Source organism: Argentina anserina, chromosome 1, assembly GCF_933775445.1.
Source record: "Argentina anserina chromosome 1, drPotAnse1.1, whole genome shotgun sequence".
Lineage (NCBI taxonomy): Eukaryota > Viridiplantae > Streptophyta > Magnoliopsida > Rosales > Rosaceae > Argentina > Argentina anserina.
The window spans coordinates 22,695,684-22,719,586 of record NC_065872.1 but is presented as its reverse complement, the minus strand read 5'-3'; the positions used below and the strand labels follow the sequence as shown (position 1 = coordinate 22,719,586).

Here is a 23,903-nt window from a genome sequence, read left to right as displayed (position 1 = left end):
GTAACACTCATAGAACGGTGAAGCAACATGTTCGCGAGCTTGAGAGTGTAATCGTCTCTGAGCCTTTGGACGATGGTTAGAACATCAATCTGACTAAAAGTGACTCCAGCTACAATTTTGTTCTTCCTGAAGCAAAACTTGTAACTCAGCCTCCAAAGAGAAAAATTGAAGAGAGCTCAAGTAAAGCATGTACTCAAAAGACTCAGACTACTATGGAGCATAATGTTAAGAAGGTAGTCCCAAAGGCAGTTAAGTGTTATAAACCTTCTTCTTCCAGGTGTATACCGAACGATGATGATGTGGAGAAGATTCTGTCATCTGTGTTTGATCCTACATTGGCCTTATTCACCAAGAATAATATCATCGGGCATGTGAGTAATATATTTGCAAAAGCTTCCTCTTCAATGGTTCCAAAAGATTTGCTTACTCATGTTGAAGATATCAATTTATCTTTGGCCTTACTACATCCAGTCATTCCTACTCTGAAATCTGGCCAAGCTTTGCTTGAGCATTTTACAACCACCATTGATCATATGCTAAAGGTAGCAGTTGAAACCTCTAGAGCTATGCACTTCTCCAAGCGAACACAGGAGTCGATGTGGCATTTGCTTGTGATCTGATTTCCGACTATGAATGATGCATGAAGATCAAAGAGGACTTAACTTCTCGGTTGGCGAATCTTCTGTGAAGCTCAACGATTTGCAAGCTGCGGAGCTTGGTATTAAAGCTGACAAGAAACATGTTAAGAAGAGACCAGAAACATGATTCTGAGAAAGCCACAGTTGAGGAGACTGTTGCTCTTTTAAAGAAACTTATCTAGGAACAACAGGATCAGGGCCAGTCGATTTTAAAGGAGAAGTCCATTTGCATGAAAGAGGAACTTCAAGAGATCGAAAAAGTTATTTCTTCAAACAACCTGGAGACGAAGAGGTATCAAGAATCATTTGATTACATCATATCGCTTTTCCCCATTGAATATTTGTTTAGATGTCCTTATGATGTAGGACCGTTTATTTATTTTCTTGTCTTTCATTGCTTCCAGAGTTCCCAAACTGTACTGTTTGAACTTTGATTTCATTTGCATTTTTTTGCTTTCTCCAGGAATAAAATCTTAAAGCTACTGTTTCTTTAATGTCTTCATTCGCTTATGAATCTGTAACAATTCAACATGTGATATAACCATAAAATGAAAGAAAGAATTGTTAGAAATTATGACTGGATTTGGTGGTAACCAAACTGCCTACGTACCCAATTACGGGATCAAGCCAAACGTAGTTTCCCTATTTAAATAAGAAAATGTTACAGAAGAATGTAATATGCATTACAATAGAGAGAATTATCAATATTTATTCATTGATAAGGATGCCTTTATATAGACATTACGTATCCCGTATAATCAAGGATTATATGTACTTCCTTATCTAGACTAACTCATACTAATTAGGACAAGATACACCGGAAGATTACAGAGAGTTATTCCCCTATAACACTCCCCCTTGTATTGCGATCCTAATGTGTCATGGTGCAATACTGTTGCCTAGGTAAAAACCTTACCAAGCAAAACAAAAACCTCTTGGGTAAAAAAAAAAGCTTGGTCGAAGGAAAAAAGAGCACAACGCACCAGCTACAGTTGAAGATAAACATGTGGTATAAACTCCCCATAAAGTCTTCAAAACAATTCCCCATGATCGGTAACTCAATCTCACAGTTTAGATGGTACTAAATTCATCATTTTCCAACGAGTGAGCTATCATATAGGTCCTATGGAAGTTGACCTACGAATCTGGGCAGATTATGAAATCGCTAATCAAACTGCCTTTTTGTGTTGGGATATAGGATTTGATGTCATAGACGTGATGTGATCAAGCATTGACATATGCGTGGGCCCACTTAGCCATCATCGTGGCCTTATGAGTTTAAACCTAATGAGATGTTGAATTAAGTATATTACAACAAGTACATGCATACACAAATAGTACTTTAAATATGAAGAGTTTCATCTCTTAAGACTTATCATCACTCATACGACGGAAACACCTCTTCTCATGACTTCGTCTAATTCATGGAATACTTGTAGGCATTCGTTTAACGTCCTTATTACCTTTAGCCAACCGATGAATAACATCATCAATAACTGTCATCACTTTTAGTATTCTCATAATCCTTTCATTCTTAAGCATAGCTGCATGCAATACTACATATCCCTAGACAGTTATGGGTAAATTACTTATGCGTAACGAGGGTCTTAGGTATAAGTTATAAATTACTTATGAATTGTCGCTCCTGCTCATCCATTCGGCAGAATGAACATAGGGTTATGGGATGTTCAACATCTATCCCGCAATGCAATAAAAAGTCTTCGAAGTGATTCTCCTACATTATCCAGTCAAAAAGATTTGATTAGATGGTCAGGGTGGTGAGCCCTGAGTTTTAAGCAATGAGTTTTGGAATTGTAGCATTCGGCTCTTAGTTCATTAAGAGTCCATCACACTTCATTTTACTATCCCTACCTTAATCAAGTTAATGCGCTCCGTGGTCTAGAGGGACTTGAATTAGGTTAAAACCAATCCATTCAAGATCTTTATCTACAAGATGCAAATTTAGTTGTTTTCGAAACCACCTAACTGACAAGGTAGAGGAGTGCAAACGACATCCATTATGAGAACAAACCGTCTCATATTTGATTCCAGGGCGTTTTGGCAGAGAATTTGCCCTAGGAGGTGAGTCTTATTTGATAGGAGCACAAAGTGTGCCGTTCTTAATGTATATATGTCTTATTTTTCTACTTTGTTACTTCTTTATTTAGTTGTTTTAGGTTCATATTTGTCATTTTTATGTTCTAGTAGAGGTATGTCAAATTTGGAAGATTTGATGATGAAATTGTGCTAAGTGTTAGATTTCCTTATTGAGCTAGGATTCCTTACTCGACTAGGATTCTACTTTCTTATTTTCATTCTTTCTTATTCCTTAATCGTCGATTTCTTTTCAGGAAAGACAAATCCTATTAGGACAAGGAGTAGAGATGTCGTGATGCATTCCTAGTGAGATAAGGAAGTCATGTCCGAGTTGGATAAGGAGAGAAGAGGCCGGCCTTGCCATTTCCAAGTTGAAGAAGGAGAGATGCCGTGCAGCCCCTATGTGTTTCCCAATTGGATTTGGTTTCCTACATAAAGTTGGATTTGGAGTACATGAATCAAAGTCCATATCAAAGAAGATTTCAGCTTCCCAATCTGATTCTATCTCCTAATTGGGATGGCATGAAGGCTTTTTTGACTCATATATATAGAGGCACGGCCTCATTATTCAATAATCATTAACCTTGCACACAAGCACAAGCTAATGCTCTGTCTAAACAGTCCTCCATTAACCAAGAATCATGAAAACCGAAATTCATCATTTTCCATCATTTGGATCCGAAGCAAGTAGCCTAAGATATTTGTTTGCTTGGAATAAACTACGTATGACTATTTCAAAGTGTAACTCTATGATCTTCATGTTTTATTTTGGTTTTCTATGTTCTTGTTCTTGGATGATTTATGTTTTTTTTTCTTAAAGTTTAATTCAATCTTGTCTATGAGATAGTTGTGACTTTCGAATTGTGTAATGACATGCTGTTTTCGATTTCTATTCAATGATTTTAGGTTTTATGCCGTGAGTTTCTGTTCATGTTCTTGATTAATTTTCGGTGTATTTTTATATTGCATGTCTGATTAAGACAAGTAGTTGATATTGCATATGTTAATCATTCAAAGTAAGTAATGATTTTGATACAAGTAGTTGATGAATTCTTTGTTCTCCCACCGATTTTGATCTTAAGTTCGACATTGGATAGGTGCTTAAACATGTTGATTTCTCTATGTGATACATAATTGCATGATGAATTGGTATGTTAGATTTCGTAGCAAGACAAGTAGTTAAGCTCGATAGTATCCATGTATTAGGAACCAAGTAGGAACTTGATGCATGATTGAACTTGAGATGAACTATGATACCTACGGCATGACCATGATTGAGAATAGAATTCATTGGCGTTGTTCTTACATGATTTGTTTTGATGATGGTTTGTGTGTTGGTTGGTTGATCACATGTATATATTAGTTTAGGTTTTATTTATGTTTTATACCGATCCGATCTTATATATCAAAAATCCTTAAACTGTTATGAATTCGTTGTTAATGTTTGTGATTATATGCCCTGGTTGGATCCCCGGTTTGTGAACGATACCCTCTTGCTTTATACTACTAAGGATGCTTATAGGGTTAAATATTGATGTCGAGTAATCGAACCGATCAAATGGCGCCGTTTCCGGGGATCCATGGAGATGGATCCCTAACTTTTAATTTCGAATTCATTGTTCATATTGTACATTTGTATATTTTTAGCTTGTTTCGTTGTACATATAGTAAATATATCTTAGGTTGTTGTTTTGGTGCTTGAGTGAATGATTGTTGTAGGTTGTAAATCGAACGGAATAGGTAAAGTCCCTTTTGCTAATATTAGCCTTAACCCTTCATGCTAGCTCTCGGGTTTGCATGAGGTCGAGGGCGGCTTTTATTAACACTTGGAGATTTGTCTAACACCCAAGGTTAAGTCCAGCTGAGTAAGGGGCACACTCTCTTATTACCCTGGTGCATGGGATCAAAATTGGATCTCAGAGAACTACTGGCTGACATACATCTCGGTGATGGAGTCGATAGGGAGTTCGCTCTCCGTAGTTCAAAAAATGAGTCCTACCATGTTCACTATCTCTAATTTAGCTACATGGCCTTCTGAAACAAGGACTCTATCTTATGTCTAGGCATCCATACTTAGGCCACATGTCCACCTCGGTTTACAATTTAGAATCAATCGATTATTCAATCATTGAAATGACAAAAAGGAACTTGTGAATTGTATGAACTTTTGTAAACGTAAAGAACTAAACTCTTTGTAAACATGACAACATAGTTGTCGTGCCTCTCTCATAAGTGTGTCGTGTATATGATCAAGGGAGGGCACGATTTCATGTCTTCATTGTATATTCTTCAATGCTAACTCTTTAACTTTCGTGTTACAAGAACTATGCATGTCCGCAATATCTAAGAAAACACAAGAGCTCAAAGATCGAATTCAAGCACTTAGAGATTTAAACAACCCTTTCACAAGTGGACCCTTAGATTTCGAATCATCTCCAAGCAATTCAATCTTAAACTCTTCACCTAGATCAGAAGAAGATGAGGACATTTCCTTCCCCTTCATCTTCAATTTAGAGTCAAAGACACAATTGCGGACCGTGATCTAGTTCTTGTCGGTGCTCCAATGACACTCAAGAATGCGTTCATCCCCACCACCCCTGAATCACCTTCATGCATTACTTTCACTCCACTTGATAAAGCCAACTTCTCCCTTCCAGTTCAATTACTTGGGCAGCTGCCTAAGTACTCTGATTCCTCAATGGAAGACCGTAATGTTCGCCTTAGGGAGTTCTTGGACATTTGCAAGCTCCAATCGATTCATCATTTGTCTCAAGAAGGCTTGAGGTTGCTTTTGTTTCCATTTACCCTTAAGGACGACGCTAAGCGTTGGTTGTACTCTCTGCCTGCGGGAATCATCACCACATAGGACGAAATGACTAGGAGGTTCTTGAAGCAATTCTTCCCTGCTCAACTCACGAAAAGACTTAGGAGGGAGATTCAGAACTTCACTCAAAAGGATGGTTATTCACTCTATGAAGCATGGGAGGAATTTCAGGAACTACAAAGGAAGTGCCCTCACCATGGTATTTCGTTGGATGACTTGGTGCAATTCTTCTATGAAGGATTCAACACCACTAATAAGAGCATGGTGGATTCGGCATGTGGCTGCACATTCATGAACAAGACCGGACAAGAAGTTTACACCTTGATTGATGACTTGGCCGACAATAATCGCCAATTTAGTTTCAAGGAGAAGAGAGGAAGCAAGAGCCGTGGGGTATATCATGTTGATCTAAGAAATCAGATGGCTACTTTAGAGAGGAAACTTGACATTCTAGTCAAGGCATTCAATGGTTCGAGCATCAACACTCAAGTGTGTGGTATTTGTTCTTTCATAGATCATACAACCGAGAATTGTCCAAATGGTACAATGACTGAAGAGGAGTTGAACTTCATGCGGCAACAAAGGCCTAGGTATGATCCTTACTCGAACACATACAATCTTGGACTTAGAGACCATCCTAACTTTCGTTGGAACAACAATGCTCAATCATCCAATGCTCAAGGTCAAGGACCTCGTCCTTCAGGTTTGTTTGTGAGGCCTCAGGTACCTCAAGGTTCTGTTCCCTTTAACTCTAATGTTCATGGTCCGAATAATACATGTGCACCTAACTATGATGAACTCTTGAAGTCCCTTTCTCAAGGGAAACATAATTTAAACTCTGCTACTCAAGCTTTAGTTACAGGTCAACAAGCTCATTCTAAGGACATAACCGAGCTTAAGAAGCAGATGGGACAAGTGATCGACTTCATGGGCAAGATCCATGAAGGAGGTAAGTTGCAAAGCCAAACTGAGCCAAATCCTAACGTGAAGCCCATGATGACAAGAAGTGGGAGGATCTTGGATGCTCCATTGCAGCAAAACAAGAAGGCCGTGCCTTCTAAAGGAAAAGAGGCCGAGAGTTTCAATGCCAAAGACTTAGAGAAGGACACTGCCTCCTCTAAGGCTAATGATGATGTGCCTCTACCCCAAGGAGATCATGCCGTGCATGACAAAGGTAGGATCCTAACTCTAGTGGTTTGGTTTCAACTAATGGTCTTCCTCGTATTCCCTTCCCCAATAGATTTGCAAAGCAAAAGAAGGATGACTCTGATCAAGCCATGCTCGACATCTTCAAGAAGGTGGAAGTGAACATGCCTTTTATTGAATGCGTACAATCCTCGGTATGCTAAGTTTTTGAAAGAATTGTGCACCAATAAGAGGATGACTCGAGAGAAGGAGGTTGTCACAATGAGTGAGACGGTTTCTGCTGTACTCCAAAGGAAGCTACAGCCAAAGCTTAAGGATCCAGGGAGTTTTTCTATCCCTTGTACAATCGGAAACATGACATTTGAAAAGATAATGCTAGACTTAGGTGCATCGATCAATGTAATACCTTACTATATTTATGAGGACCTAGGTCTAGGGGATTTGAAACGAGATAATGTTGTGATTCGATTGGCCGATTGTTCCAACAAAGTCCCTTTGGGCTATGTTGAAGATGTTCTTGTGCAGGTTTCGAGCTTAATTTTCCCTGTAGACTTCTATGTCATTGACATGGAGCCAACTGAAGTAGATGACAAGGAGATCCCTATCTTATTGGGCCTTCCCTTCATGAGGACCGCACGAACGGAAATTGATGTGTTTAGTGGAACACTCACCTTTGAGTTCGACGGTGAAGTGATTAGCTTCAATATCTTTGAAACCATGAGGTATCCCCTTTCAGAATTAAGTGATTGTTTTTCAGTTGACATTTTTGATTCCCTTTCATATAACTATCTAGATACCTTGGCATATGACGAGTTGGCACTGACTATTGGCTAAGGGGCTGGATTCAAGTGATGGTTCTAACATTTCTGAGTTAGAAGCTAATGATACCGTGCCATCCTTTGTTCTAAAGAACATGACCTCTCTTCAGGTTGCACATGAGGTAAGCTATGTCTCTCCTAGTCCAATTCTCTTTACCACTAACAAGAATCTTCCTTCTGTGGTGCAAGCCCCAAAGCTTGATCTTAAGGTTCTTCCGGACCACTTGAAGTATGCGTTTTTGGGAGATGAGGATACATTGCCAGTGATCATTTCATCTGCACTCAACGAGGAACAAGAGGAGAGATTGATTGAGGTGTTGAAGAGACACAAGACGGCCATAGGATGGACCCTAGCCGACATCAAATGAATCAGCCTACCATGTTGTGTGTACCAAATTTTACTTGAAGATGGTGCCAAACCAACCAAGGAAGGTCAAAGACGTCTTCATCCACCAATGATGCAAGTTGTCAAGGACGAGATCACGAAGTTGCATGATTGTGGTGTAATCTACCATATCTCGGATAGTAGGTGGATCTTTCCAATTCAAGTTGTACCAAAGAAGTAAGGAATTATGGTGGTGAAGAACAAAGATAACGAGTTAGTGCCTCAAAGGACAGTGACTGGTCACCGAGTGTGTATCGACTATAGGAAGCTCAATGCTACAACAAGGAATGACCATATGCTGTTGCCATTCATTGATCAAATGCTTAAGAGGTTAGCTGGTCATTCTTTCTATTGTTTCCTTGATGGATATAGTGGATACAATCAAATTAGTGTTGCGGAGAAAGATCAAGAAAAAACTACATTCACATTCTATTTTGGTACGTTTGCTTATCGTCGAATGCGTTTTTGTTTATGCAACGCTGCATGTACATTTCAATATTGTATGTATCATATTTTCTCTGAAAATATTGATTCTAAATTTGAAGTTTTCATGGATGATTTCTGTTTATGGTGGAAATTTTGAAACCTGTTTAGAGAATGTTGAACTTGTGCTCAAACGTTGTGAAGAAACTAACTTGGTTTTGAATTGGGAAAAATGTCATTTCATGGTCACGCAAGATATTGTCTTAGGCCATATTGTTTCATCTAGAGAAATTGAGGTTGATAAGTCTAAAATAGATCTTGTGCGTCACTTACCCCTCTTAAAAAATGTGAGGGATGTTCGATTGTTTCTTGGACATGCAGGTTTCTATCGTAGGTTTATCAAGGATTTTTCCAAGATTGCAAGACCATTGAGTTCATTGCTTCAAAAGGATGTTCCCTTTCACTTTAATGATGATTGGAAGCATGCATTTGAGACCTTGAAGAAGCTCTTGACGTCGGCACCAATCATGGCACCGCCGGATTGGTCCTTGCCATTTGAGTTGATGTATGATGCCTCCGACTATGCATTTGGAGTTGTACTAGGGCAGAGGAAGGACAAGCAGCCCTACGCCATCTACCATGCCTCACAAACGCTCAATGATGCTCAATAAAACTACACCACAACCGAAAAAGAACTTCTTGATGTGATCTTTGCTTTAGATAAGTTTCGTTCTTACTTACTTCAATCCAAAGTTATTGTTTACACTGACCATGCAACTTTGAAGTACTTAATGATGAAGAAGGATGCCAAACCGAGATTGATTCGATGGATTCTCTTACTCCATGAGTTTGATCTCGAGATCAAAGACAAGAAGGGAAGTGAACAATGTTGTGGCGGACCATTTGAGCCGTTTGATGAGAGATGCCGAGCCCTTGGCTATCCAAGAGAGTTTTCCGGATGAACAACTCTTTTGAGTTAAGGTAAGTGAGTCATGGTACATAGATATTGTGAATTATCTTGTTTCTAAGCAATTTTCAGATACTTTATCGCATGTTCAAAAGATTAGACTCAAGGCATTAGCTAAGTATTATGTTTGGGATGAACCATACTTGTGGAAACATTGTGTTGATCAAATCATTAAGAGGTGTGTCCCTGAATCTGAACATCATTCTATACTTACTTTTTGTCATTCTGAGTCTTTTGGAGGACATTTGGTTCACATAGAAATGCTCTTAAGGTGTTAGAATGTGGATTCTTTTCTCAGCTCGAATGGTTTCTTGTACATACTCGTTTGTGTTGACTATGTTTCGAAATGGGTGGAAGCAAGAGCCACCCAGACTAATGATTCTCGAGTTGTTGTAAATTTTCTTCGTTCTAACATTTTCTCTAGGTTTGGTATGCCGAGAGTTATCATTAGTGATGGAGGATCTCACTTTTACAACCGGACCATTGAGGCGTTATTGAAGAAGTATGGAATCAAGCATAAGGTTTCTATGCCTTATCACCCCCGAATAAGTGGACAAATCGAGCTATCTAATCGTGAGATCAAGAGAATTTTGGAGAAGTCTGTTGGACCATCACGCAAGGATTGGTCTCAACGATTGGATGATGCTCGGCCTATAGAACGGCATACAAGACTCCTCTTGGCATGTCACCAATTTGGTTAGTCTATGGCAAGGCGTGCCATCTTCTTGTGGAGCATGAACATTGTGCATGGTGGGTTGTGAAGAATCTTAACATGGACATTGATGAGGCCGGATTGCACAGGAAGTTGCAATTGCATGAGCTTGAAGAGATTAGGAATGAGGCCTATGATTCGGCAATGGTTTACTAGGAGAAGACTAATACGTTCCATGCCCGTATGATTAGGTAGAAACACTTTGTCGTTGGGCAGAAAGTTCTTTTGTTTAATTCTCGACTTAGATTGTTTCTGGGCAAGCTCCGTTCTAGGTGGCTTGGCCCATTTGTTGTTACTAATGTTTTTCCTTCTGGTGCTATTCAGATCAAAAGTATGGTGCATGGAAAGGAATTCACGGTCAATGGACATCGCTTGAAGCCGTACTATGAGAACTTTGTGGAACATAACGTGGAGGAGACTTCTCTCCTTGATCCTACGACAAGCAAGTGATCTTTTTGAGATAGTTTAGGCTATAGACTCTGAACTTAAGCCAATGAAGGAGCCATCAACGAGTGTTTGCATTTTCTTATCCCTTATCTCTTTTTAACTTTCATTGCTTATCATATTGTACATTGAGAGCAATGTAAGTTTTAAGTGTGGGGTGGGGTATTCATCATTCGTTGTATTCTATTGTTTGATGTTTATGTATTTCGATTTTGTTGTTTGAATTCCGATTTCTAGTGTGAATTTTCGGTTTTGTTTTTCGATTTTAAGTTTAAGTTGTTTTTGTTTTGAGTCTTAGGTATGCCTTTAACTGTCTAGGATGAGTTGATCTTTGAGTTTATGGCTGATAGATGATCACAATATTGAATTCAACTTAATTGTTATTTGATGGTTAATCGATGTGTAAAGATTGTACGAACATGTAGTAGATGCGGATTTTGAAACTTAGGTACAAAAAGAGCATGTTCCTTACTTGTTCATGTAACCTATGTGAGTTTCGAGCCATATATATGCATTTCTTTGGAGAGTTTATTATATTGTTTCTTGGCTTTATAACCTCATTATATCTATTTTGATCAATTCATATGTCATAGAATTGCAATAAACTAGAGAATGCTAGAACTTACTTTGTGAAACTTTCGAGCCACCACTTAAGTTAAAAAGCCGTATTCCCTATTTTGAGCCCTGCTTGGGATACCTTAATGTTAACCCCTTTCAGCCTACGTTAAGCTTTTTCTTTCATTACCAACATGTTAATATCTTTGCTTAGTATAGTTATATCTCTAGATTGTCTTTAAGGCTTGGCAGAACCAATTTTGGTATTAATATGGAGTGATGATTTGATTCAAGTGTGGGGTTATGCTATGTATGTATGTATGCCTTGAAAATAGTATGAAAGAAGAGAGAAAACCAAATTTGAAAGATGCCGTGTGAAAAGAAAAGAAAAAGAAACATGATGAACGGTTTTGAAAAATGAAAACATGTCACGGCATGGCACATGTAGTTTTTGTGAATTTGGAGTTGTGATGTATTTGTTGAAGGCCTAATAATGTTATACTTTAGCCTTTGTTCGTTTTCACAATGTTTAAAGTGAAGAATGAGTCCAACATAATGATATTTGGCCCTTGTTTTATGGAGTATGGCGACATAAGGTGAATGTTTTGCTATACTAAGTCTTGAGGATGACCATTGTGATTCCGTTTTCCATGAAAAATGATATCCATGCTGAGCTTAAGCCTTCCTTTTTATAAAGATCTGCATGATTCTTAAAATGAGTAGCTCTTGATCTGTGGAGTTTGTTTCATGAGTAAGCATATGGTTTGGGTTCATTTGTGCATATGATTGGTATCTTTCATGAGGTTTTTCGATTTCACTATATGTTTATAACTCTTGTGTGTGTGAAAAGCTTTTAAGCATATGCCATGTTCTTGAGAGAAAAATATTCGGAGTGCATATCCTATGTGGGTTGAACTTGAACATGTTTTGAACATGTCGAGTTTAATATCACCTCTGTTTCTGCCATGTCTTATTTGTTAAAAGAAATCTCATGTTTATTAACCATTGAATTCATCTTATTTATTTCAATTGAGTGTTATTCTTGATGCTATGAGTTTGAAGATCTCTGAGACAAAATTTTGAACGCATTAGTAGTGTCGTTAGTCTAGTTGTTTTGTTTTTGTTTTGATTTCCCTTTTTAGTGTTTGCTAAGGGACTAGCAAAGTCTAAGTCTGGGGTTGTTGATAGGAGGACAAACTGTAACGTTCTTAATGTATATTTGCCATATTCTTATGCTTTGTTACTTCTTATTTAGTTGTTTTAGGTTCATATTTGTCATTTGTTTGTTTTAGTAGAGCTATGCCGAATTTGTATAAATTGATGATGAAATTGTGCTAAGTGTTAGAAATCATTATTGAGCTAGGATTCCTTACCCGACTAGGACTCTACTTTCCCATTTTCATTATTTCCTATTTCTTAATTCTCGATTTCTTTTCAGGAAAGACAAATCCTAGTTGGACAAGGAGTAGTGATGCCGTGATGCATTCCTAGTGAGACAAGGAAGTCATGTCCGAGTTGGATGATGAGAGGAGAGGCCGGCCTAGCCATTTCCTAGTTGAAGAAGGAGAGATACCGTGCAGCCCTTAAGTGTCTCCCAATTGGATTTGGTTTCCTACATCAAATTGGATTTGGAGTACAAGAATCAAAGTCCATATCAAAGAAGATTTCAGCTTCCCAATCTGATTCGATCTCTTATTTGGGATGGCAATGCTATGTTTTTGACTCCTATATATAGAGGAATGACCTCATTATTCAAACATCATCAACCTTGCGCACATACTATCCAAAGCTCTTTCGAATTTCATACTCACCCCTCCAAGAAATCCTAAAACCGATTCCACCATTCTTCACCATCATCCTTAGCTTCAAGCACGCTTGTGAAGAAGTTCCATTCCCTTAGAAAGCCACGGCTACACCTTGTAGGATCGCTTGATTGATACAGTGTAACCATGATTCTCTCTATGTTTATTTCGGTTTTGGTTTTTTCTTGTTTTGGTTGTATATGCGATTGGGATATTGTAAACTTGTTTCGATTTTATCTATGAAATAGCTACTTGATTCAATTTATATAAAGATGTAATTTCATGTTTTGGTTTTTTGAATTTTGATTTCTGCCGTGCTTAGCCTTTAAATTATTTTGATATCTACTTGTAGCATGATATTTAGGTTGTTGGATTAAAGACTTATGCTATGAACACGTTTATTCTTTTATATGTAAATTTCGAATTGCATGATTGTTGATTAAGTAAGTGACATGCTTAATGAATTCAATGTGCATGGCATTGGAATTAAATGATAAGATGAACATGTTAGATTTCAGTTAGGACCGCTTGGAATAAATCAAATGTGTTAAGTGTCTATGTGTTTAGGTTACTGCTTAGAACCCTAATTGCATGATCCAATCTTAGTTGTTCATGAGTAAGTCTCGGCATGATTCTAAAAGGAGAACTAGAAATTGTTTTCGGTTTCTTTATATGAATTTTTTTGGTGATGTATTGTGTGTTGGTTGGTTGATCACATGTATATATTAGTTTAGATTTTATTTTATGTTTTTATCTTTGATATCGAACCTATATCTCAAAATCCTTAAACTCTTATGAATTTGTTGTTAAGTGTTCGTAATTCTATGCCCTAGTTGGATCCCCGGTTTGTGAACGATACTCTCTTGCTTTATATTACTTACGATGTTTACAGGGTTAAATATTGATGTCGAGTAATCGAACAGATCCCCTGTCAAATTAAAGTTGGTATAAAACCGAAAATACCCTTTCAAACTACGATTGGTTTGACCATTTTCGAATGTACGTAGGTAATCTAGCAACCCACTAGATGCAACCACATGTCAAAATAGAATCCTTAACACCACTAACAAATTCGTTAAAATTGAATTCATGGTCCGTCAAATTCATCCAAACAAAATGACCCCAAACACTACTCTCGTTTTTATAAATAAATAAAAAATAAAAGCCTAAGCCTTCCAATATGTCATTCACGTATTGGAGTTCTTTTTATCTCTTGAAATTGGTTATTACTATTTGCTTAGATCAACTTCCCAGATCATGCACCTTTACCTCTCTTCTCCTTTGTATTTTTTCCTTTGTTTTCGTTGCCTTTTCCTGCCCATTTGTTACCTGTTCCACAACCCCTTGCATCCTTTTTCATTCAAGCATCAACACAGACTTTACCGAGCAACCACGTTAAGATATGTCAAATGGTGGCTGACACAATTATTATTTTGGTATCTGTGTTATATATGGTGGGAGTTGAATTATGATGAAATTCTCTCATGCGGTCCCAAGTTAGGACCATATAAAGGCGACCGGTATCACCTTCCACATTTTCGTAGAGGTGAAGAACCGACGGGTCATAGAGAAATATTTAACCATGCACATTCTTCACTTAAAAGTATTATTTAGCGTACTTTTGGGGTTTGGAAAACAAATGGTGTATTTTACGTGATATGCCAAGCTTTCCTTATGCAAAACAAAGATAGTTATTGCTACAATGGCCATTCATAACTACATAAGGAGATATGCTCATCGAGATTTATATTTTGATGAAAGTGATGATTACTCAAGTGAAGAAATTGGTGAGGATATGGAGGATCATGAACTTGAAGAAGATCATATGGGAAGACAAGAAATGGAGGTGCTAAGAAATATGATTGCACAAAGTCTAGTAGATGCATCTAGTTAGTATGTTTAGTGGCGACTTCAAATGACTAATATATTTTGTGTAGTGGTTCCCTTTAAATTGACTATGATGGGAAATTATTTTGAGTAATTAAGTAATTAATTGGAAAAAAACTCAAGTTTGCTACATACATTGAAGAATTAATGAATTTATTGTCCATTAATAAAACAGTTATAACATAATGTAGATTTTAGTAATTATTCAACTCCAAAGCACTTTTAACTTATAACTTACCAAACACTTAAAATTGATTTTCGGTCACAAAAATTTTCAAAACAATTTACCAAACACCTAAACTGATTCCTATCACAGCAGCTTCAAAAGCAATTCTACTCACAGCAGCTTCAAAAGCAATTCTGCTCACAACAGCTTCAAAAGCACTTCTACTCACAACACAACTATGCCAAATTGTGCCATAGACGGTTGGAAATCGTATGTGGTATTATTTTTGGTTATTTAAATAAGTTGAACTACGAGTGGCTTGATCCCTTTTGAAAAAGGTACGTAAGCAGCCTGACAAAGGTTTGGGTGCAGCCGCCATTATTTAGATTAAATATAGGTTATATTACCTATGTGGATGATGATCGATACATTGTGAGTTCGGTTAATGTTGGTTACTATGTGTTTACATCAATTGATGGTGGATATGATATTGAATACTTGTATCAGTTTTGGGGTTATAATTGTAGTAAAGTTCTCTTTGATTAATGTTACATAGTCATTGTTATTGTTCTTTTCTCATGAAAGCCATATTAACTCGACTATTCAATTGGAATCAACGAGGTATAGGCAAGTCCTATCAACTCGGCTATTCGATTAGAATCAACGAGATATAGGCAAGTCTTATCAACTCGGCTGTTCCATTAGAATCAACGAAGTATAGGTAATATATATTTATTGTTGAATATGGGGCTTTCAGATGATGATATGATATGATGATGACGATGATGATGATGATTATGATGATGCTAGCACCGTATATGTATATTCCACCTTATGGTGTCGGTGGCTACCCCATATAGTGCACCCAAGTCATTTCCTCTTGGGAGGCGATGTGATATGCCGACAATGCCAAGAAAACCCGTTACTGTAATACCTAGAAATTTAGTATTTACTATTTAGTACTCTAAGGTTATATTAACTTAGAATTAATTCAATTTTTCTTCTAATATTTCTCTTTAGAAACCAATGATGCTAAGGTTCATATTTTCAAAGATAGAAAATTTCTTTTTGTAAGTATTAGACCACGATTTGAATACGATAGCTCATATTCTTGCGTATACTCGATACTTTGTAATTGAGTTTAAGACTAATATTAATAGTATTATCTTTTATGCATTATATTAGTGTTAGATAGTGCAAATATATTGAAAACCTTATGAAATGAATATACTAAATTCTTTTACTTTTTAGAATAACACATATAAATTTATTTGTTATATCTATATATATATATATAGTCCCTATCCAGAGTGAACCTTCACTCTGAAATTATAGAGTGAAGTTCTAATTTTGGCACACTTTTTTTCAATATTTTTCACCATAAGTGATTCAATATTTTGGTATGTTATTCAAGATCATCTCTATAAAATTTCATCCAATTCGGACATTGCTAAGGTATTAAAATTAGATTAAATCAATGAACGAATTAAAGCTGTTCAACGTGAACCGTTCGTGTAAATCTCGATTTTGAAAGCTCAAACCATTGTTAAATTGGATGAAATTTTTTGGAGATGATCTTGAATAGAATATCTAAATATTGAATCACTTATGGTGAAAAAAATTGACCAAAAAATGTGCCAAAATTAGAACTTCACTCTATAATTTTAGAGTGAAGGTTCACTTTGGATAAGGACTATATATATATATATATATATAATCCGTATACAAATATGTTTTGAACCTAACTTATTTATTTTTATGTTTTACCCCATCACACTATTTTTTTCTTTGCCAACAACAACATTAACTTGCTAGGCTATCACTCAATAATATTGAGAAGGGTAGGTGAGAATTGAACTTTTGTGTTCATTCTTGGCCTATTTATAGTTGTGAGCTGTCTTAAGTTTTCTTCACACTTCAAAATCAAAAATCATGCAAGTCTAGAGTTCCCTTAGTTGATAGAAAACTCAACCATCCAATATTTCTCAAGTTAAAATTCTAGCCTTTATTCTTTATCTATTAAACAAGTTTTTTCTTTACTAAAGTAATTCAACTTTGGATCCACATCAAAACCATCATTTCACCCCTAAAACTTCGAAGTAAGTACATCTTATACCCTTATAATCTTTTGTCTTTTATGCTTTATAAAAGTGCATAACTAAGGATAAAATGGAAAAGACCATGTTTTGGTAAGAGTTATATTTTCATATTTTATAACATCTGAGTTTATCCAAGGTAATAATAGCATTACATTCCTCATGAGAAATTCTTCAATTTAGGCTTTTGAATCACTCAAAAATGTTTAGAAATGAAGAAGTTATGGCTAATCAAAGTTGAAGTTAATAAACTAACTGAAAATCTTTTGTAACACTCACAACTTTAAAAACTCATATCTCACTCATTTCTTAACCATTTTCCACAAACTTTATATCAAATTAACGTATAAGACCTATACTTTTAATCTGGAAAGTTTGAGAAGAAATGATAAATTTTTTGTTATAAGTAGAATATGTAGACATCTAAGATGATAACTTGATGATCGGTTTCTACACTGCTACTGTGTTTGAACTTTTTGGACTCAATGACTTTGAACTTGACTGTATGACTTATCCTATTGGATTCTTTACGAAACATCCTTGAAACAGAGACTCCTCACTTGTCTAATTTGGACGTTTATTGATTGAGTTATCGATACAGAAATTTGACGGACTTTGACACTGTTATTTGAAAGACAGTTGCTACTTTGGACAAAGACTTTCCTTATTATGGGAGAAATAACTACTAATCATTTAACTACTAACTAATATCATATAATTACTTTTAATTTAAAGTACATTTACTTTATTTGCACATTTACTTTCAAGTTTATTAACTTGTTTATTTCATGCATACATTGAGTTATTGATAAATATTTATATCTTGGTGTAAGATTATATATATTTTTTTAGTATTTAAATATTGTCTTAATTACTATACTTTGTGCTATTCTATTAACGTTATTGAGTTGGATGTGTGAAGTCGGGTGATTAGTACTACCCCGTGCTTAAGTGAATTGCTGGTAAAATTGTTTTGCGCTTTGTGAGTTAGCATTGGGACATAGTTCTACAGATAGTGCACTATTATACTCATAGGAGAATTGACCTTGAGTATACATATTTTGGTGTTGGCCTCGGTATGTTGAGGCTTATCCATGTTTTGGGTAAACGTGAACCCTAACATGTGACTTTGTGATTAATTACCGGTTTTCTTGAAAATTCACACAATTGATTGAATATATTGATGCTGATATGTATATCTATATGCATAAGTAAGAATTCGTGTGACAAAATACACCTGGTTCTTGGTATACATTTTACTTAGTTGTTCATATTTGAATTTCTCATTAGCCAAATTATTATAAGAATGTATTATGTACTTACTAGGTCTGTGCTTGTAATAACCCGAATATTGTTATTCATTTCTTGTAATTTCATGGAGATTAATGAAATGATATTTTGGTTATATCCATATTCTACGTCTTTTAAATAGCCTTCACTCGAAGTAGAAATCGGTTCGAGAACCATTAAGTCGTTTTTCGATTTAATTCAGTTGACTCAAGAGTTGACTTCTGATCCATAACTCGTTTCCAAAAACTTCCATCATGAAAGTTGTCGGGAGAAGGAGTTATCATGATTGGAAGATGGCTTTCCGATTTCGGAGAACTAGAAAGAGAAGGATAGAATGGGAAATCCACACATTTAGATATTTCTCTCTTCTTCTCCACCGAACCTATCTCTCTTCTTCAGTTTCTTTTTCTTCTTCCCACAACCATTTTCTTCTTTCTCTCCAGGAAAATGCCTCCACCACTGATCTATTCCCTCCGGCCACCGTTTCAGCAGCCTTTAGACTTCTTGGAACCGTGCTACCTGCTGCTGCAAGCGAGGGACAGCAGCACCTCACTCTCCGACGCCAAACAGTCACTGCAGCTCCCAGGAAAGTTGCTGCGATTCTGCCACCATCACATCTCCGGTTTCCAGTGAGTCTAGGGCTCGGGGTCACCTTGTTTTGACCCTTGCAGTCCTTAGACAGTGTCTACGTGAGTGGGGTGGTCGATCTTGGGCTGCAAATCAACTTGCAGTTGCTTGATGAATGCTCGATTACTCGACATCAATATTTAACCCTGAACACATCATAGTAGTATAAAGCAAGAGGGTATCGTTCACAAACCGGGGATCCAGCCAGGGCTTAGGATCACAATACTTACACGAATTCATAAAGGTTTTAAGGTTTGATATAGATTTTGGATTGAGTCATAAAAATAGTAAATAAAACCTAAACTAATATATACATGTGATCAACCAACCAACACATAAACAATCACCAAACAGATCATGTAAGAACAAAGCCATCGAATTCCCTTCTCATTCATGTTCATGCCGTAGGTATCAAGGTTCCAAACTAAGTTCGATCATGCATCAAGTTCCTACTTGGTTCCTAATACATGGATACATTCGAGCTTAACTACTTGTCTTGCTATGAAATCTAACATACCAATTCATCATGCAATTACATATCACATAGAGAAATCAACATGTTTTAAGTACCTATCCACTGCCGAACTTAGGATCAAAATCGGTGAAAAACCAAAGCACAATTAATCCACTACTTGTATCATAATCGTACTAACTTTGAATGATTAACATATGCAATATCAACTACTTGTCTCAATTACACATGCAATATAAGAACAAATCGAAATTTGATCAAGAACATGAAACAATAACTCACGGCATCAAAACAGAAATCCTTGAAAGAGAAATCGAAATCTTTATATCATACACAATTCGAAAGAACAACTATCTCATAGACAAGATTAAATTGAACTTTAACAAAACCAAAAACAGAAATCATCCAAGAACAAGAAAACATAAAACCGAAATAAAACATGAAGATTATAGAGTTACACTTTGAAATATTCCTACGGGGTTTATTCCAAGCAAACGAAGATCCTAGGCTACTTGCTTCGAATCCAAAGGGTGGAAAAGGATGAATTTCGGTTTTAGGATTTCTTGGAGGATGGAAGAGTGTTTCGGCAGAGCTATGGCTGTTGCTTTGTGTGTAGGCTGATGATGTTGCTGAATGGAGAGGCCGGCCTCTATATATAGAGGTTTAGGAAGCCTTCTTGCCGTGCCATAAGGAGATAGAATCCAATTGGGAAACTGAAATCCTCTTTGTTATGGATTTGATTTATGTACTCCATATCCAACTTGATGTAGGAAACCAAGTCCAATAGGGAGATCACTAAAGGGCAGCTCGGCAACAATCTTGGTCCAACTAGGAGTAGCTAGGCCGGCCTCCTCTTCTCCTTCTTCAACTCGAATATGATTTCCTTGTTCAACTAGGAATTCAACTCGGCAACTTTTCTTTCTTTCCAAATATGATTTGTCTTTCCTGAAAAGAATTCGTCGATTAAGGAATAGGAAAGAATGAAAATAGGAAAGTAGAGTCCTAGTCGAGTAAGGAATCCTAGCTCAATAAGGAGTTCTAACACTTAGCACAATTTCATCATCAAATCATCTAAATTCGAAATAGCTCTACCTAGAACATACATATGACAAATATGAACCTAAAACAACTAAATAAGAAGTAACAAAGCATAAGAATAGGGCATATAGACATTAAGAACGTCGCACTTTGTGCTCCTATCAACAACCCCACACTTAGACTTTGCTATTCCCTTAGCAAACACTTAAAAAGGGAAATCATAACAGAAAAACAAAATCAAAGCAACTATAACTAACGACACAACACTAATGCCTTCAATATTTTGTCTCAGAGATCTTTAAAATAACACTCAATCAAAATAGATAGGATGAATTCAATGGTTAATAAACATGAGATTTCGTTAAACAAGTAAGACATGACAGAAACAAAGATGATATTAAGCTCGACATGTTCAAAACAAGTTCAAATTCAACTCACATAGGATATGCACTCCAAATCTTTTCTCTCAAGAACATGGCATATGCTTAAAAGCTTTTCACACACAAGAGTTATAAACATAGTGAAATCGAAAACCTCATGAAAGATACCAATCATATGCACAAATGAACCCAAACCATATGCTTACTCATGAAACAAACTCCATAAATCAAGAGCTACTCATTTTAAGAATCATGCGGATCTTTAGAAAAGGGATAGGTTAGGCTCGGCATTGATATATTTTTCAGGGTAAAAGGAATCACAAAGGTCATCCTTAAGACTTAGCAGAGCAAAACATTCACCTTATGTCGCCATACTCCATAAAACAAGGGCCAAATATCATCATGTTGGACCCATTCTTCACCTTAAACATTGTGAAAACGAACAAAGGCTAAAGTATAACATTATTGAGCCTTCAACAAATACATCACAACTCCAAATTCACATAAACAAGTATGTATGCCGAGATCTTTCATCATACTTTTCATTTTTCTTTTCTTGCCGTGTATCATGAATGTTTTCTTTCTTCTTCTTTTCACACGGTATCAATACTTTTTTCTTTTTCATACTCTTTTCACGGCATAACATACATACAATAGCATAACCCCACACTTGAATCAAATCATCACTCCATATTACATCCAAGAATCGGCTCTGCCAAGCCTCAAAGACAAGGTAGAGATATAACTATACTAAGCAAGGATATAACATGTTGGTAATGAAAGAATAGGCTTAACGTAGGCTCAAAGGGGTTAAAACTAAGGTGTCCCAAGCAGGGCTCAAATAGGGATATACGGCTTTTTGGCTTAAAGTGGTGGAAATCCTAAAAAGATCCAACAATCTTTTTCAAAATCAGAGTATATTATGACATAAAGCTTCGAAAGTTTCACAAAGTAAGTTCTAGCATTCTCTAGTTCATTGCAATTCTATGGCATATGAATTGATCAAAATAGATGTAATGAGGTTATAAAGCCAAGAAACGATAGAATAAACTCTCCAAAGAAAGGCACAAGTATATATGGCTCGAAACTCACATAGGTTACATGAATTCAAACAAGTAAGGAACATGCTCATTCTGTACCTAAGTTTCAAAATCCTCATCTACTACATGTTCGTACAAAATCTACACATCGATTAACCATCAAATAACAATAAGTTCATTCCAATATCATGCTCATCTATCAACCATAAATTCAAAGATCAACTCATCCTAGACAGTCAAAGGCATACCTAGGACTCAAAACAAAAACAAAACAACTAAACAACTTAAAAATCGAAAAACAACCTCAAAAATTCAAACTAAAAATCGGAAATCAAAATCAAAACAACAAAATTGAAACACATAGGCATCAAACAATAGAATTCAACGAATGATGTATACCCCACCCCACACTTAAAACTTACATTGCCCTCAATGTACAATATGATAAGCAACGAAAATTAGAAAGAGTTAAGGGATAAGAAAATGCAAACACTCGTTGATGGCTCCTTCATTGGCTTAAGTTAGAGTCTATAGCCTAGACTATCTCCAAATCCTCACTTGCTTGCCGTAGGATCAAGGAGAGATGTCTCCTCAATCACATGATTCTCCATATTCTCCAAATAAGGCTTCAAGCGATGTCCATTGACCTGAAATTCGGTGCCTTTCACCATACTCTTTATCATGATAGCACCTGAAGAAAAGATGTTAGTAATAATGAAAGGACCTATCCATCTAGAACGTAATTTACCAGGAAACAACTTAAGTCGAGAATTAAACAAAAGAACTTTCTGCCCAACGACAAAGTGTTTCTTCCTAATCATGCGGTCATGGAATGTCTTAGTCTTCTCCTTGTAAACCATTGCCGAATCATAGGCCTCATTTCGAATCTCTTCAAGCTCATGCAATTGCAACTTCCTATGTAATCCGGCCTCATCAATGTCCATGTTAAAATTCTTCACCGCCCACCATGCACGATGTTCAAGCTCCACGGGAAGATGGCATGCCTTGCCATAGACTAATCGAAATGGTGACATGCCTAGGGGAGTCTTGTATGCCGTCCTATAGGCCAAAGAGCATCATCTAATCGTTGAGACCAATCCTTGCGTGATGGTCCAACAGATTTCTCCAAAATTCTCTTGATCTCACGATTAGATAACTCCACTTGTCCACTTGTTTGAGGATGATAAGGCGTAGCAACCTTATGCTTGATTCCATACTTTTTCAACAACGCCTCAATGGTCCGGTTGCAAAAGTGAGATCCTCCATCACTAATGATAACTCTCGGCATACCAAACCTAGAGAAAATATTAGAACGAAGGAAATCTGCAAGAACTCGAGAATCATTAGTCCGGGTGGCCTTTGCTTCCACCCACTTCGAAACATAATCAACACAAACGAGTATGTACAAGAAACCATTTGAGCCAGGAAAAGGTCCCATGAAATCAATACCCCAACAATCAAAAATTTCAACATGTATAATCGGTGTCATAGGCATTTGATCTCTAGATCCTAAGTTTCCCATGCGTTGGCATCTATCACAAGTCATGCAAAAATGATATGCATCTTTGAAAATCGTAGGCCAAAAGAAACCACATTCTAACACCTTAAGAGCAGTCCTACGTGAACCAAAATGTCCTCCACAAGATTCAGAATGGCAAAAATTAAGTATAGAATGATGTTCAGATTCAGGGACACACCTCCTAATAATTTGATCAACACAATGTTTCCACAAGTATGGTTCATCCCAAACATAATACTTAGCTAATGCCTTGAGTCTATTCTTTTGAGCATGCGATAAAGTATCCGGAAATTGCTTAGAAACAAGATAATTGACAATATCTGCATACCATGGCTCACTTACCTCAACTCGAAAGAGTTGCTCATCCGGAAAGCTCTCTTGGATGGCCAAGGGCTCGGCATCTCTCACCAAACGACTCAAATGATCCGCCACAACATTGTCACTTCCCTTCTTGTCCTTGATCTCGAGATCAAACTCTTGGAGTAGAAGAATCCATCAAATCAATCTCAGTTTGGCATCCTTCTTTGTCATTAAATACTTCAAAGCTGCATGGTCAGTGTAAACAATAACTTTAGAT

General features: G+C 36.7%; 1 non-coding gene across 1 annotated transcript; it reads right to left on the bottom strand.

The window, feature by feature from the left end:
- Positions 1–5,655: 5,655 nt before the first annotated feature.
- Positions 5,656–5,762, bottom strand: LOC126805333 (small nucleolar RNA R71). Its single transcript, XR_007674005.1, has one exon. It is a non-coding gene; the product is annotated as a small nucleolar RNA R71 (small nucleolar RNA).
- Between the last annotated feature and the right edge of the window lie 18,141 nt (positions 5,763–23,903).